General features: G+C 39.6%; 1 long non-coding RNA gene across 1 annotated transcript in view; it reads left to right on the forward strand.

Moving 5' to 3' along the window:
* Window positions 1–16,075, forward strand: part of LOC126106502 (uncharacterized) — a 57,077-nt gene that overhangs the window by 5,971 nt on the left and 35,031 nt on the right. The gene's annotated exons all lie outside the window — the stretch shown is intronic.

Consider the following 16,075-nt stretch of genomic DNA (forward strand, 5'->3'; position numbering starts at 1 on the left):
TTTGGGAATTGTCTCACTGTTCCTTTTATGCCTGTGTGCAGCGCATAATTCATATACAATGTGGATACTTCTTAGGTGTTTTTGGTTTTTATTAAAACTAATTGTCATAACTTTGGAACATTACATCCATGTCCATGACCGACAGTGCACTGTTCTTCAAAAGTTGATATTCTAAGATCTAGTTTTACGGGAGTGTAGTTGGCCATGGATAAACTTGTTGTATCATTTCTGGTGACCTTCTTTAGTATCTAAATTAGTTGGCTGCTTACCACTGTGAGGTACATGACAAACGACACTTCTCATTGTACATAATATTGAGATTTGACCCGATCAGGTAGCCACATGTGTTATCGCGACCACTTCTGGGATGGGAAATGTGCTGGCCATGAATCGAATCTGCACAGCGGATTAATGACGAGGGTTCTGTGTGCTGGCCAGCCCAGATGTTTAGGCAGTTTTTGATATCCCACTATGTGAAAGCTGTGCTAAGTTACAATGTTCCACCTCGGATACATGCTATGTAAACATTTAGAACATTTTCTCACACTTGCGCACAGAATTTACTTTCTATGCAGACAGGCTGAGTAAACTACTACTGCCCTGGAGGTGGATAAGAGACTGATGACCCTAGCTGCTTGATCTCCTTAAATACTGAATCACAATCAGAGTTAATGTCCCTATGTACTCCATTTGTGTATGGGGTGATGGAAGATTGATAGCTTAAATGCTTCTCTGTGCACTGTAGTTTCTCCTAACATTGTCTTCACAGTCCATACAGAAGCAATACATAAGAAGCTGTAATATATTCCGAGATTCCTCATTTAACACTGGTTCTGTTAGGATTACAACGTTTACAGAACCAGCGTTAAACGAGGAATCATGTGGGAGGGTGGCCACCTACCCTCGACGTCCTAATAGTTTGGCTTTTCTGTGACATGCCCCCATGGATCAAACAAACCTGTAACCAGTATTGAAAAGGAAACATCACCAGCTCAACATCAAGAAACGACAAGAATTGACCAAGCAACAGACGGTATTGTAGTTGTAAATTGTTGTAGCTGTGTTGGAAAAGTACCAGAGCTTCGAGTGCTGATAGAAAACACTGAAGCTGAAATCGTTATAGGAACAGAAAGCTGGCTAAAGCTGGAGATAAAATCTGCTGAAATTTTTACAGAGGTGCAAACCATGTTCAGAAAGAATACATTAAATAAAGTAGGTGGTGGTGTGTTTGTGTCTGTTGGTAGTAGTTTATCTTGTAGTGAAGTTGATACAGATAGGTCCTGCAAATGGGTAGAGGTTATACTCAACAGCTGCACGAAAATAGTAATTGGCTCCTTCTACCACCCCCCGACCCCACCCCCCCACTCAGATGATCTAATAGCTGAACAGTTCAAAGAAAACTTGAATCTCATTACAAATAAGTACCCCACTCATACAGTTACACTTGGTGGAGACTTCAATCTACCCTCGATTTGTTGGTGAAAATAGATGTTCAAAGACGACGGTAGACAGAAAACATCTTCCCAAATTGTTATAAATGCTTTCTCTGAGAATTACTTTGAACAATTGGTTCATGAGCCTACATGAACTCTAAATGATTGTGAAAACACACTTGACCTCTTAGCCACAAATAATCCTGATATAATAGAGAGCGTAATGACGGATACAGGGATTAGTGAACACAAGGTCATTGTAGCGAGGCTCGAAACCATATCAACCAAAACCACTAAAAATAAATGCAAAATATATCTATTTAAAACAGCAGATAAAAATTCGCTTGATGCCTTCCTAAGAAAGAGTGTCCATTCCTTTCAAGATAATTATGTAAGTGTAGGCCAGATATGGCTCAAATTCAAAGATACGGTATCGACAGCAGTAGATAGATTCATACCGCGTAAGTTAATAAGAGATGGGACTGATCCACCATGGTACACAAAACATGTCGGAACACTGTTGCAGAAGCAACAAAAAAGCGTGCCAAATTCAGAAGAACGAAAAATCCCCATGACTGGCTAAGTTTCAGGGAAGCTCGAAATTTAGTGTGGACATCAATGCGAGATGCTTTAAATAGTTTCCACAATGAAACATTGTCTCAAAATATGGTAGAAAACCCAAAGAGATTCTGGTCGTATGTAAAGTACACCAGTGGCAAAAAACAGTCAATACCGTCACTGCGTGATAGTGACAGAAATGTTACCGATGATGGCGCCACCAAAACGGAGATACTAAATACAGTTTTCCGTAATTCCTTCATGAAAGAAGATGGAGTAAATATTCCAGAATTCGAAACCAGAACAGCTGTTAGCATGAGTGACATAAAAGTAGATATCGTAGGTGTTGCGAAACAACTCAAATCACTTAAGAAAGGCAAGTCTTCCGGTCCAAATGGTATACCAATCAGGTTCCTTTCAGAGTATGCAGACACAATAGTGCCTTTCTTAGCAATCATATGCAACTGCTCACTTGACGGAAGGCTGTTCCTAAAGACTGGAAAGTAACACAAGTCACACCAATATTCAAGAAATGAAATAGGAGTAACCCATTGAATTATAGTCTCATATCACTGACCTCAATTTGCAGTAGGATTTTATAGCATATACTGTACTCGAACATTGTGAATCACCTTGAAGAAAATGAATTATTGGTACCTAACCAACACGGATTCAGAAAATATCGTTCTTGTGCAACACAGCTAGCTCTTTATTCCCATGAAGTAATGAGAGCTGTCGACAAGGGATCTCAGATTGATTGCATATTCCTAGATTTCCAGAAGGCTTTTGATACCTTTCCTCACAAGTGACTATTAATCAAATTGCGTGCATCTGGAGTATCATATCAGTTGTGTGACTGGATTCGTGATTTCCTCTCAGAGAGGTCACAGTTTGTAGTGATAGACGGTAAATCATCGAGTAGAACAGAAGTGATATCTGGCGTTCTGCAAGGTAGTGTCATAGGCCCTCTGCTGTTCCTGATTTACATAAATGGCGTAGGTGATAATCTGAGCAGCCGCCTTAGATTGTTTGCAGATGATGCTGTAATTTACCATCTAGTAAAAGCATCAGATGATCAATTCCACTTACAAAATGATCTAGAGAGAATTTCTGTATGGTGCGAAAAGTGGCAATTGGCACTAAACAAAGAAAAGTATGAGGTCATCCACATGGTTACTAAAAGAAATTTGATAAATTTTGGGTATACGATAAATCACAAAAATCTAAGGGCTGTCAGTTCTACTAAATACCTAGGAATTACAATTACGAGCAACTTAAATTGGACAATTACGAGCAACTTAAATTGGAAATACCACATAGACAATATTGTGGGGAAGGCGAAACAAAGACTGGGCTTTGTTGGCAGAACACTTAGAAGATGCAACAAACCCAGTAAAGAAACAGCCTACATTACACTTGTCCGCCCTCTGCTGGAATATTGCTGGGTGGTGTGGGATCCTTACCAGGTAGGATTGACGGAGGACATCAAAAAAGTGCAAAGAAGGGCAGCCCGTTTCGTGTTATCGCGCAATAGGGGTGAGAGTGTCACTGATACGATATGCGAGTTGGGGTGGCAGTCACTGAAAGAAAGGCAGTTTCTTTGTGGCGAGATCTATTTACGAAATTTCAATCACCAACTTTCTCTTCTGAATGCAAAAATATTTTGTTGACACCCACCTCCGTAGGGAGAAATGATCATCATAATAAAATAAGAGAAATCAGAGCTTGAATGGAAAGATTTAGGTGTTCCTTTTCCCCATGTGCCATTCGAGAGTGGAATGGTAGAGAAGTAGTATGAAAATGGTTTGATGAACTCTCTGCTAGGCACTTAAGTGTGAACTGCAGAGTAACCAAGTAGATGTAGATGTATGATATTCTGGAAGTACAGCTTTTAAATTTTCACTCGCACTGGCTGTTTGTCACCTGTTATGTTCCTAAGCACGAAGTACTGTGCATTGGATTGACAACCAGAGCCCTCTTATTTGCAGGAAACTGAAGCAGATGGACACATCTGCTGAATGTGTTTTGAAATCTTGTTCGAGAACAGTCAAGTTATTCTACATGGAAGATAATACTATATTTTATAGACTATAAGACACTACAGACACACCTTCATTTTCAAGTACGTTTTAATCATTAGATTGCAAAGCCAAACTAAAAAAAAAAAAAAAAATTCTTACTTTATAAAACTGAACTGACCTTTAAAATCCCTGAAAGTCATCATCTGAACTTTCTTCTTCTTCTTCTTCTTCTTCTTCTTCTTCTTCTTCTTTTCCTTTTTTTTTCCTCTTCATCATCATCATCGTTGTCCTCTTCAAATGCAAGATGGTCTTCACGGCAGTCGAGAGCATTGCTTATGATGCACTTCTTGAAGGATTTAACAATAATGTCTCTTCACACTCTAGTAAATGATTGTTTTATCCACTGACACACTTGTTTGAGTGTAGGTCATTTTAAAGCTCCCTTTGGCATGAATTCAAGTTGGGTTTCATCCATCATCCATTTGTTCCATTCCTCTCTCATATACACTTTAAATGGTTTATTTCTCGAGACATCAAGAGATTGCAATTGTGAAGTAAGCCCTCCTGGAATAACAGCAAGCTCTTTATTCCCCTGTCTCAGTTTCTTTTTCACAGAATTTTTCAAATGACTACTATACTGATCTAGAATTAGAAGAGAACTCTTCTTCAATAAAGCACCTTTCCTTCTCTCCCACACTCTGTTATCCATAACTTCATATCAGCTTTGTCCATACAACCCTTGTCATGCATGTGAACAGCACCACCTGGTGGTATTTCAGAAAGTTTTGGCATTGTTTTGCACTTGAAAATCATCATTGTATTAAATTTAGTTCTGTCAGCACAATATGAAAGGGCAACTTCATAGTGCATTTTTTCATTTCCACTTGTTTTTATAGTTACAGTTGTAGTACCTTTCATGTCAACAGTTCTGTTACTCGGCACATCAAATGTCAAAGAAGGTTCGTCCATATTCACTATTTGCCTCAGTTCTACATTGGTTTTCTTTCGATGTTGAATAAAAAAGCAATGGAAAGGTTATATTTTCTCTTCATACTCTTGTGGAATTTTCTAATATATTTTGGTTTTGGTTTGCATGCTAAGTCCATGACACTTCATAAACATTTAGTACCAACCAACTCCTCCCTTAAAGTATGTTTATTCCAATGTAGCACTAGGTTACAAGCATGTATTTGAATCATGTTTGTATTAATTCCAATGTGATTTTGATAGTGTTCTTGAATCCATTATAACATGTCATCCTCTAGTTTTGGCCATGTTGCATTCAGTCCACTATTTGCATATTTAGTCTTCCTCTTTTTCTTCAGTTCTTCTTTACTAGCCTGTTGATCAAGAATGCTTTTTTCTTTCTTCTGTTGGTGGAGAGCTGCAATGCCTCTCAGCTGCTCTGTTTTCACGTTGTTCTGCATATGCTATTACTTCCAATTTATGGCCTGCATCATATGAATACCTTTTATTTTTTTCCATTACAAAACTAGCTACTAACAATAAAATTGTACTGTTACCGATAACATAAATCACTTGCAATTCAAGTTTACTGGTACCATAGACTGCAATGACATGTAATAGCCTAGACAGTGTTGTAGTTTGTGACGGTGGGGTGGGATGGAGACAGTGTTAGCAAGCTTGTGAATCCCAGCAACTCATGTTTGCACATCGGTGCACTGAATCCAATTTTGCCAGATAGAGATAGGTTTCCAGCAGCATCATAATATGACCACTTTTAAGACTGGTGGAAATTTCAAATCAAACACTGGACATTTTTTTAAATTAATTCTGAGTATGACACACCTTAATTTTGGAGGAAATTTTTTGAAGAAAAAAGTGCATCTTATAGCCCATAAAATACGGTAAGAAATTTTAGTATGATACTTAATACGTCAACTTCATACATATACATTCAACATTATTTTAACAGTATTCTCATACTGATACTCTGCAGCTTTAGATATACACATCAAATTCACTGAAGAATAATTGTGAAATGAAGATAATAATTTTCAGTTTACAATTTAACTTCACTAATCATGTTGAAAAATAGCACATCTCCTGTAAATGTACATCACTTTAACAGTGGCAGCTTTAAAATCGAAAATAAATACCGCAAAACTGTGATGTTAATAATTACGTAGCGCTATGGTACTTCTTTAATGACACACCAATTCATTGCATTTATTACACTGTGGGTGTGAATTGCAACATGAAAATGTTCAAAGCAAAGAGACCTGGGCACCAGCTACAAGTTAGAAACCGTGCACTTTGACACAACAAGAAAAGTATGTTACCAATGTCGAAACAGTATTTCACAAACCTCTTACACACTCCACTGTATAGTATTTTGCACCCAGGCATCAAGAAGCTGCAGTGGGGCAGAATGAATGACAAACAAGTGCTGCATGTGAGAGTTTAAAAGCTATACATTCAGAAGGTTATAACTATGTACTGTCAGAATTATGGCCCAGGTTTTGGCATGGGATTGATTACTCAATGTTGTTACTCAATGTTGCAAGTGTCCTTTCTTCTCCATAAAATATGATGAGTTGGTGATGTTTCCTTGTGAATATGTGTATATTTACCACAAATTTAGTGTGTAATGTTCTCAGCACAAATTCTTAATGCAGTTGTATGATGGCCTCATAACAGAAAACCTGTAACTACTTGTGCTGCTCTTCTTTGAATAGCTTTAGTATCTGCTGTTAGTCTTGTTTGGTATGTGTCTGACACACTTGAGCATTATTCTAGGGAGGATGGCATGAGTGGATTGTAAGCAATCTCCTGTGTAGACTTCCCACATTATCTGAGTATCAAACTAATGAACCCGACTTTTTCACCTTTTTACTTGTGACTGAGCCTATGTGATTATTTCATTTCATACCCCACTAATTGTTACACCCGAGTACAAAATATTTATCTGGATCGACTTATTACAGTTGCTACTCAATGATACAGCAGTCTTTTAAAATTGAGTAATGTGTACTGGTTTACATTTCTGAAGCTTCAAATAAGGTTGCCAGTCTTTGTGGCCCTTTAAAATTTATAAGGACCCGAGCAACAATTTGCAATAATTTTCCAGTTGCTTTTTCACTATATAACTGCATCATCTGAAAAAGGTCTGAGGTTACTATTAATATTATATGCTAGGTCATTACTGAACATATCAGACAGCAAAGTACCTAACACACTAAATGGGGCACACCTGAAATTAGCTCTACATCTGTCAGTGACTCTCCTTACAAGAAAATATGCTGTGTCCTCCCTACTGAAAAATTCACAAGCCAGTCACTAATTTCATTTGATAACATGTTTGTAGAGACTGTGCTGGTTGACTCAGATGAGATCATTGTGTGTGTGATACCTCATTGTGTTTGTGATACCCCATTAGTCATTATGTTTGAGCCCACAATATTGTCTAGTATTCTACATCAGATGATTCTCAAAGATGGTTGTTGACAGTTTCGTGGCTCTCTACTGCTAACAAACTGCATATTAGCTTCTGTCTCAGGTTCTTCAGCCGACGTTCATCTGATGATTTTACTGATGTTTCACCAGCACGAGCTGCTCGCATTGTCAAAGCTTCACCCTCCATTGCTGGTGGTGAACTGGAGTCGAGCTCGTGGCCGCAGACTATATGTACCTGGCGCACCAACGTCCGAGGGCTTCTCCGCGGTCATTTCCGGTGCGGTTCTCCTCTTGCTACCTGCGACGGTCATTCGCTGCAGTACGGGAAGCCAGTATCCGCTTACCTTAAGGCTTTCCTCTTTCTTGTTGAAGTTCGCGTGTTTTAGTATTTCGTCAGCTTCTCTGAACAAGTGGGTGTGATAGTGCTACTCTACAGCCAGAACTTCCGTGTCAGTGAATTTTATTACGTGGTCGGTCTCACTCAGTGCGTGCTCTGCCACAGCCAATTTCTCCACCTGCCCCAACCTGCAATGTCGCTTATAATCTTTGATCCTGGTGTTGATTGATCGTGCAGTCATTCCGACATAAACTTTTCCACATGTGCATGGGGTATGGTATATTCCCGACATTGGAAGTGAGTCCCTTTTCTCCTTTGCCGATCTAAGACACTCTTTGATCTTCCTTGTCAGTTTGAAAATCATCTTTACGCTGTGTTTGCCCAATATACGGCCAATTCTGTCCATAACTCTGGGAATATATGGCAGAAAGGGCACGGACATACCGACAAACCTGTGCAACACAGAAGCCCGGATTACCTAAGACAAAACTAGAATTATATATTAATACCTTCAGCTGCTGACGGGCGTTGATATATATGAAAGGGGACAGGTGAAAATGTGTGCCCCGACTGGGACTTGAACCCAGGATCGCCTGCTTACATGTCAGACACTCCATCCGAGCCACCGAGGGCACAGAGGATGTTGCGACAGCAGGGACTATCTCGCGCACGCCTCCCGCGAATCCACATTCCCACCTTACATGTCCACACACTACATTGGTAGTGTCACAATGAGAGAATATTTGCTATATAACTTAAGAATTACTTAATAAGCAATAGGAATCTATGATTATTCCTTTTTAACAAACATATATTTAAGACTATAAATGATAAAGATCAATGGTTAATAAAGTCCCATAAACTTGAGCAAGGATCACCTTTCCAGTCTCTGAATGAAGTCCGTAGGTGACATAGAGGACAATCAGATGTAAATTAAATTTACACTGTTAAGGATGATCACTCATTAAGAATTATAACCAAAGATTAAAGGAGATTCATTTAAAGCAATTAACATCAATAGCAAATAATTAAGTCATGTCTCAGCAAATGTATCAAAACCAAATCTTTCAGTTCTATAACAATGTTGGATCGTGGAATACGCCGGATTACCAACACAGAAGGCTTATTATTACCAAACAGCAATTTCTCCAAACCTAGAACTATCTTAATAGTGAACAATACTTAAGTTATCCAGAACTACTCTAATTCACCAGTCTTGGGCATAACGGCGGAGAAGATAATTAACCTCTTATTTCATTCTCCTGGAACACTGAGCGGCAATAGATGCTCAGGCAACTCTTACCCCAGTGTGGCTCAGTAAAGAGGATGGCTCCACAAGGAGGAGAAAACATTTACCCGAACTGGAAAGGGAACTCGTCTAACACGAGCCACTAGGTTGGACGAAGACCAGTTGGCGATTTTTAATCATGAACCAAAGCTTGCTGGCCAGTGACGAAAATTACAGAGGCAAAGGTAGCTTTATTTGTGCTCACAAGAATTTATAACTTCTACAAATGAGATTCCAGCAGAACTACCACCATACTATCAATGCGCGAATTCGGAGCTGAGGAGAGCAAGTGAACAATGGTCTCTACCCAATAGACCGAACATTTCAGACAGACCAAGCAACTGACATCAGTCGTGGCTAGGCGGATTACCAAATAGAAACTCTAGCACTACCTTAAATATAATTAAATGGAGAACTTAAATGCCACAGGGCTAAACTTCTTAACACAAGAAATATACACAATAACAACGACTAAAGTTAAATATGCCTATGTACTAAAACACAACAGATATTAGCGAACATTAACGTAATCTCGCAATTCAGACATTCATAAAATTAATTGACCACACTTCACTCTATCTCCCCACCAGACAGTACAAGGTTATTTAAACATTTTACAACATGTTTATCCACACAGTGACCCACACCATCCACTGGAAAACAAAGGCTTGCAGAAGGTCCACAGCCAAATTATCCTCCCCCCCCCCCCCCCCCCCCCCCCTACGACATGTGCCTTAAGTAAGTCAGCATGGTATTCAAATACACGATCATGCAAGGGGTCAGTAACACACATGCAAGGCAATTTCCGATCACAAACTCAAAGCAGGGAAACGTTGCCACACAGTTATAAATAGCTCCCACAACACTGGAAGATTGACCCCGCTAGACGACGACCGTTGCATTAACTAGATGAAAAATCTTACTTTCAGTGACGACACCACCTCCTGGAGGTTATTGGCAGCCACAGACGGACTTCATAACTTCCCCAGGCCATGAACGGAAACCAAACGCTGTCCACAGAATTACGGCCTCTTGTGTCCTCACGCCCCGGGTTTTTGGGCCCATCCAGACTTAGCATAGAGGGATTGTGCATCCGACTCCAGAATGGTCATGCAGGGCCAAGCACTCATCTCAACTGCCTCATCCACCCTCTGCACAGCACCCGCAACCTCCCAGCAGACACGCTAACAGTACGCTTGCAGAGACTCCGCAACGCTCTCTAGGAAAGCGCAGAAACTTCAAACAGAAATAAACCAAGGGAAAACAGGAACCATGGCAAATGACATGGTTCACTGTGAAACAAATTTCTTCTACTGAAACTCATTGCTTTCCATTTTTTGGGGGGCAGATAGAATGAATGAAGTGTTAAAGGTAACAAAAAGTTTAAAATTTCAATAGTAGTAGATGAGGTGCTGATGTGTGCCAGAGTTAGGACTGCTCCACATATTGCTGGGCCTTCGGCATATGCTGCCAACTTATCATTTAATGAGGGAGAGTTTCTGGAAAAACTGTGAATATAAAAAATGAAGGTATTATTTGAATATAAAAAATGAAGGTATTATTTAAAAATGGTGACAAGCATAAAGTAGAAAACTAGTGGCCAATATTGCTCCTTCCAGCAGTCTCCAAAATAATATAAAAAATTAATGAATCACCAAATCAGCAAATACAGGTATATAAATGACAATATGTTACTAAACAGTAATCAGCATTCCTTACAGGCAGATAAAAGCACATTAATGGCAACAATATGCTACACTGAACAATTAATCATAAATCTTAAAAAGAAAAAGCATCATGAGAGTAAATTCAGGTCTTCCAAAAGCATTTGATACTGTCAATAATGGCACCCTCTTAGAAATTTGGCAGCACTAGGTGTTCGAGAGCCTGACAAAAAGTGGTTTGAATTGTATGCAGATTGTAGGACTGGTGTCTTCTTATTCCAGTCACAAAATCAGTTTACTTTCTGATGCAAAAAAGTAGAAATAGGGGTACACCCAATGCAGTACTTTAGGTTGCATATTATTTCTTATTGATATAAACAATATATACATCTCAGACAGTACAGCCAGTGTTATGTTATTTGTGAACGATACTCATGTGATAGTGTGCCAAAGCCATTGCTGCATACAGCAACTAATAAAGTCCTCAAGTACATTCACTCTTGGTTTAACTTAAACAGATTGGCATTAGATGTAAATAAATGTTAGATATAAATAAAATTAATGATATGCAACTCGGGGAAAAGTCAAAATATAAATCTAGATCTAGTGCTGAGTGATGAAGCCATAGATGTCTACAGAATTACTGGAAATTCATGTTGATGAAAACTTAAATTTTAGTGGCCATGTAATAAAAGTTGCACAGAAACTCAATAATGTCTGTTTTGCTCTTACAATTATTACAAAGATTTGTTCTTTATAAATTCAAGGATAGCATACTTTGGTTATTTTTAGTCTCGTACAACATACAAAATAATATTTAGGGGTTCCACTACTTGCTGCCTCAAACAGATTTTCTTGTTTGAGAAGAGGGCTATCCTAATAACAATATACAGTCATACCACAAACCAATTTTCAGAAAGCTTAAAATACTGACAATACCTTAGATATCCAAGGGGTGATTGGAAAGTCTTAAGAATGGGCTTGTAATTGTACAATGGTGGTACTTACATGCTACTGTGATGCATCTCCTTCAAAATAGTCCCCTTCTGACTGAACACACTGACTCCAATGGTGTTTCCACTTTTGGAAAAATTCCTGGAATTTTTCTTCCTGAAGTGTGTTAGGGACGGTCTCCGTATTTGCCTGGATGTCTTCAGTCGAGTCAAATCGCTTCCCTTTCAGTGAAAATTTCAGTTTGGGAAACAGGTAGAAGTCCACAGGGGCCAAATAAGGGGAATATGTTGGTTATGGAAGCACAGGAATTGTGAATTCAAGACAGTATTGTCTCTGGTCACTTGACAACACTTTTGGAATGAATTTTGCGGGAACTCAACGCATGTTCAGATCTTCAGTTAATATTGACTGAACTGCATATAAACTTAAATGAAGTTCATCAGTCATCTCCCTAATTGTAAGTCTATGATCAGAGTGCACCAAGTCATGAACTTTCACAGCAGTTTCGTTCGTTTTTGAGGTGGAAGGAGGGCCAGACTGTGGTTCATCATCAAATGAGTCGCAGCCTTTTAAATCTGTTGAACAAGACAAAAGCATTTGACTGGCTCATACAATTATCTCCAAAAGCTGTTTTTTATAGTTCCTAAGTCTCAGAAACCCCCCCCCCCCATGAACCATGGACCTTGCCGTTGGTGGGGAGGCTTGCGTGCCTCAGCGATACAGATAGCCGTACTGTAGGTACAACCACAACGGAGGGGTATCTGTTGAGAGGCCAGACAAACGTGTGGTTCCTGAAGAGGGGCAGCAGCCTTTTCAGTAGTTGCAAGGGCAACAGTCTGGATGACTGACTGATCTGGCCTTGTAATAATAACCAAAACGGCCTTGCTGTGCTGGTACTGCGAACGGCTGAAAGCAAGGGGAAACTACGGCCGTAATTTTTCCCGAGGGCATGCAGCTTTACTGTATGATTAAATGATGATGGTGTCCTCTTGGGTAAAATATTCCGGAGGTAAAATAGTCCCCCCATTCGATCTCCGGGCGGGGACTACTCAAGAGGATGTCGTTACCAGGAGAAAGAAAAACTGGCATTCTAACGGATCGGAGTGTGGAATGTCAGATCCCTTAATCGGACAGGTAGGTTAGAAAATTTAAAAAGGGAAATGGATAAGTTAAAGTTAGATATAGTGGGAACTAATGAAGTTCGATGGCAGGAGGAACAAGACTTCTGGTCAGGTGACTACAGGGTTATAAACACAAAGTCAAATAGGGGTAATGCAGGAGTAGGTTTAATAATGAATAGGAAAATAGGAATTCAGGTAAGCTACTACAAACAGCATAGTGAATGCATTATTGTGGCCAAGATAGATACGAAACCCACACCTACTACAGTAGTACAAGTTTATATGCCAACTAGCTCTGCAGATGACGCAGAAATTGAAGAAATGTATGATGAAATAAAAGAAATCATTCAGATAGTGAAGGGGAGACGAAAATTTAATAGTCATGGGTGACTGGAATTCGAGTGTAGGAAAAGGGAGAGAAGGAAACGTAGTAGGTGAATATGGATTGGGGCTAAGAAATGAAAGAGGAAGCCGCCTGGTAGAATTTTGCACAGAGCACCACTTAATCATAGCTAAACACTTGGTTCAAGAATCATGATAGAAGGTTGTATACATGGAAGAACCCTGGAGATACTAAAAGGTATCAGATAGATTATATAATGGTAAGACAGAGATTTAGGAACCAGGTTTTAAATTATAAGACATTTCCAGGGGAGATGTGGACTCTGACCACAATCTATTGGTTATGACCTGTAGATTAAACTGAAGAAACTGCAAAAAGGTGGGAATTTAAGGAGATGGGATCTGGATAAACTGAAAGAACCAGAGGTTGTACAGAGTTTCAGGGAGAGCATAAGGGAACAATTGACAGGAATGGGGGAAAGAAATACTGTAGAAGAAGAATGGGTAGCTTTGAGGGATGAAGTAGTGAAGGCAGCAGAGGATCATGTAGGTAAAAAGATGAGGGCTAGTAGAAATCCTTGGGTAACAGAAGAAATATTGAATTTAATTGCTGAAAGGAGAAAATATAAAAATGCAGTAAATGAAGCAGGCAAAAAGGAATACAAACGTCTCAAAAATGAGATCGACAGGAAGTGCAAAATGGCTAAGCAGGGATGGCTAGAGGACAAATGTAAGGATGTAGAGGCTTATCTCACTAGGGGTAAGATAGATACTGCCTACAGGAGAATTAAAGAGACCTTTGGAGATAAGAGAACCACTTGTATGAACATCAAGAGCTCAGATGGAAACCCAGTTCTAAGCAAAGAAGGGAAAGCAGAAAGGTGGAAGGAGTATATAGAGGGTATATACAAGGGCAATGTACTTGAGGACAATATTATGGAAATGGAAGAGGATGTAGATGAAGATGAAATGGGAGATACGATACTGCGTGAAGAGTTTGACAGAGCACTGAAAGACCTGAGTCGAAACAAGGCCCCCGGAGTAGACAACATTCCATTGGAACTACTGACGGCCTTGGGAGAGCCAGTCCTGACAAAACTCTACCATCTGGTGAGCAAGATGAATGGAACAGGCGAAATACCCTCAGACTTCAAGAAGAATATAATAATTCCAATCCCAAAGAAAGCAGGTGCTGACAGATGTGAAAATTACCAAACAATCTGTTTAATAAGCCACAGCTGCAAAATACTAACACGTATTCTTTACAGACAAATGGAAAAACTAGTAGAAGCCGACCTTGGGGAAGATCAGTTTGGATTCCGTAGAAATACTGGAACACGTGAGGCAATACTGACCTTATGACTTATCTTAGAAGAAAGATTAAGGAAAGGCAAACCTACGTTTCTAGCATTTGTAGACTTAGAGAAAGCTTTTGACAATGTTGACTGGAATACTCTCTTTCAAATTCTAAAGGTGGCAGGGGTAAAATACAGGGAGCGAAAGGCTATTTACAATTTGTACAGAAACCAGATGGCCGTTATAAGAGTCGAGGGGCATGAAAGGGAAGCAGTGGTTATGAAGGGAGTGAGACAGGGTTGTAGCCTGTCCCTGATGTTATTCAATCTGTATATTGAGCAAGCAGTAAAGGAAACAAAAGAAATATTTGGAGTAGGTATTAAAATCCAGGGAGAAGAAATAAAAACTTTGAGGTTCGCCGATGACATTGTAATTGTGTCAGAGACAGCAAAGGACTTGGATGAGCAGTTGAACGGAATGGACAGTGTCTTGAAAGGAGGGTATAAGATGAACATCAACAAAAGCAAAATGAGAATAATGGAATGTAGTCGAATTAAGTCGGGTGATGCCGAGGGAATTAAATTAGGAAATGAGACACTTAAAGTAGTAAAGGAGTTTTGTTATTTGGGGAGCAAAATAACTGATGATGGTCGAAGTAGAGAGGATATAAAATGTAGACTGGCAATGGCAAGGAAAGCGTTTCTGAAGAAGAGAAATTTGTTAACATCGAGTATAGATTTAAGTGTCAGGAAGTCATTTCTGAAAGTATTTGTATGGAGCGTAGCCATGTATGGAAGTGAAACATGGACGGTAAATAGTTTGGACAGGAAGAGAATAGAAGCTTTCGAAATGTGGTGCTACAGAAGAATGCTGAAGATTAGATGGGTAGATCACATAACTAATGAGGAAGTATTGTATAGGATTGGGGAGAAGAGAAGTTTGTGGCACAACTTGACTAGAAGAAGGGATCGGTTGGTAGGACATGTTCTGAGGCATCAAGGGATCACCAATTTAGTATTGGAGGGCAGCGTGGAGGATAAAAATCGTAGGGGGAGACCAAGAGATGAATACACTAAGCAGATTCAGAAGGATGTACGTTGCAGTAGGTACTGGGAGATGAAGAAGCTTGCACAGGATAGAGTAGCATGGAGAGCTGCATCAACCCAGTCTCAGGACTGAAGACCACAACAACAACAACAACAACAAGTCTCAGAAGCTGATTTGTTTTAAAAAACAAGATTTCACACAAACTTGTTGCTCTGTTTTTACGTCCATTTTCATGCAGTCAGAACCCAGCAACGAGCCCTGACAGACCCGCACTCAACCAGCTGCCACAACGAACTGAATAATGGAAATGCAGTTTCCTGCCAGAGAACATTCAAGGACAAGACAATGACTCACTCCCCACCCTTTGTGTACCTGCCTACCAAACCAGTAAGCAGTAGCAGATCCATTCTTAAAACTTTCCAATCACACCACATTGAACAGCTTCAGACAAATGATAGCTTACAATACCTAAAGCAGCACAGCACTTCACACACCGTGAACAAAAATAACTCACACACAAATGCTTGTGAATCATATGAGTGTTAAACTGTACAACAGACTGCTGCCAATCTTGAAAAATTAATACTGGAAAAAAAT

This window comes from Schistocerca cancellata, chromosome 10 (genome assembly GCF_023864275.1).
Source record: "Schistocerca cancellata isolate TAMUIC-IGC-003103 chromosome 10, iqSchCanc2.1, whole genome shotgun sequence".
NCBI lineage: Eukaryota > Metazoa > Arthropoda > Insecta > Orthoptera > Acrididae > Schistocerca > Schistocerca cancellata.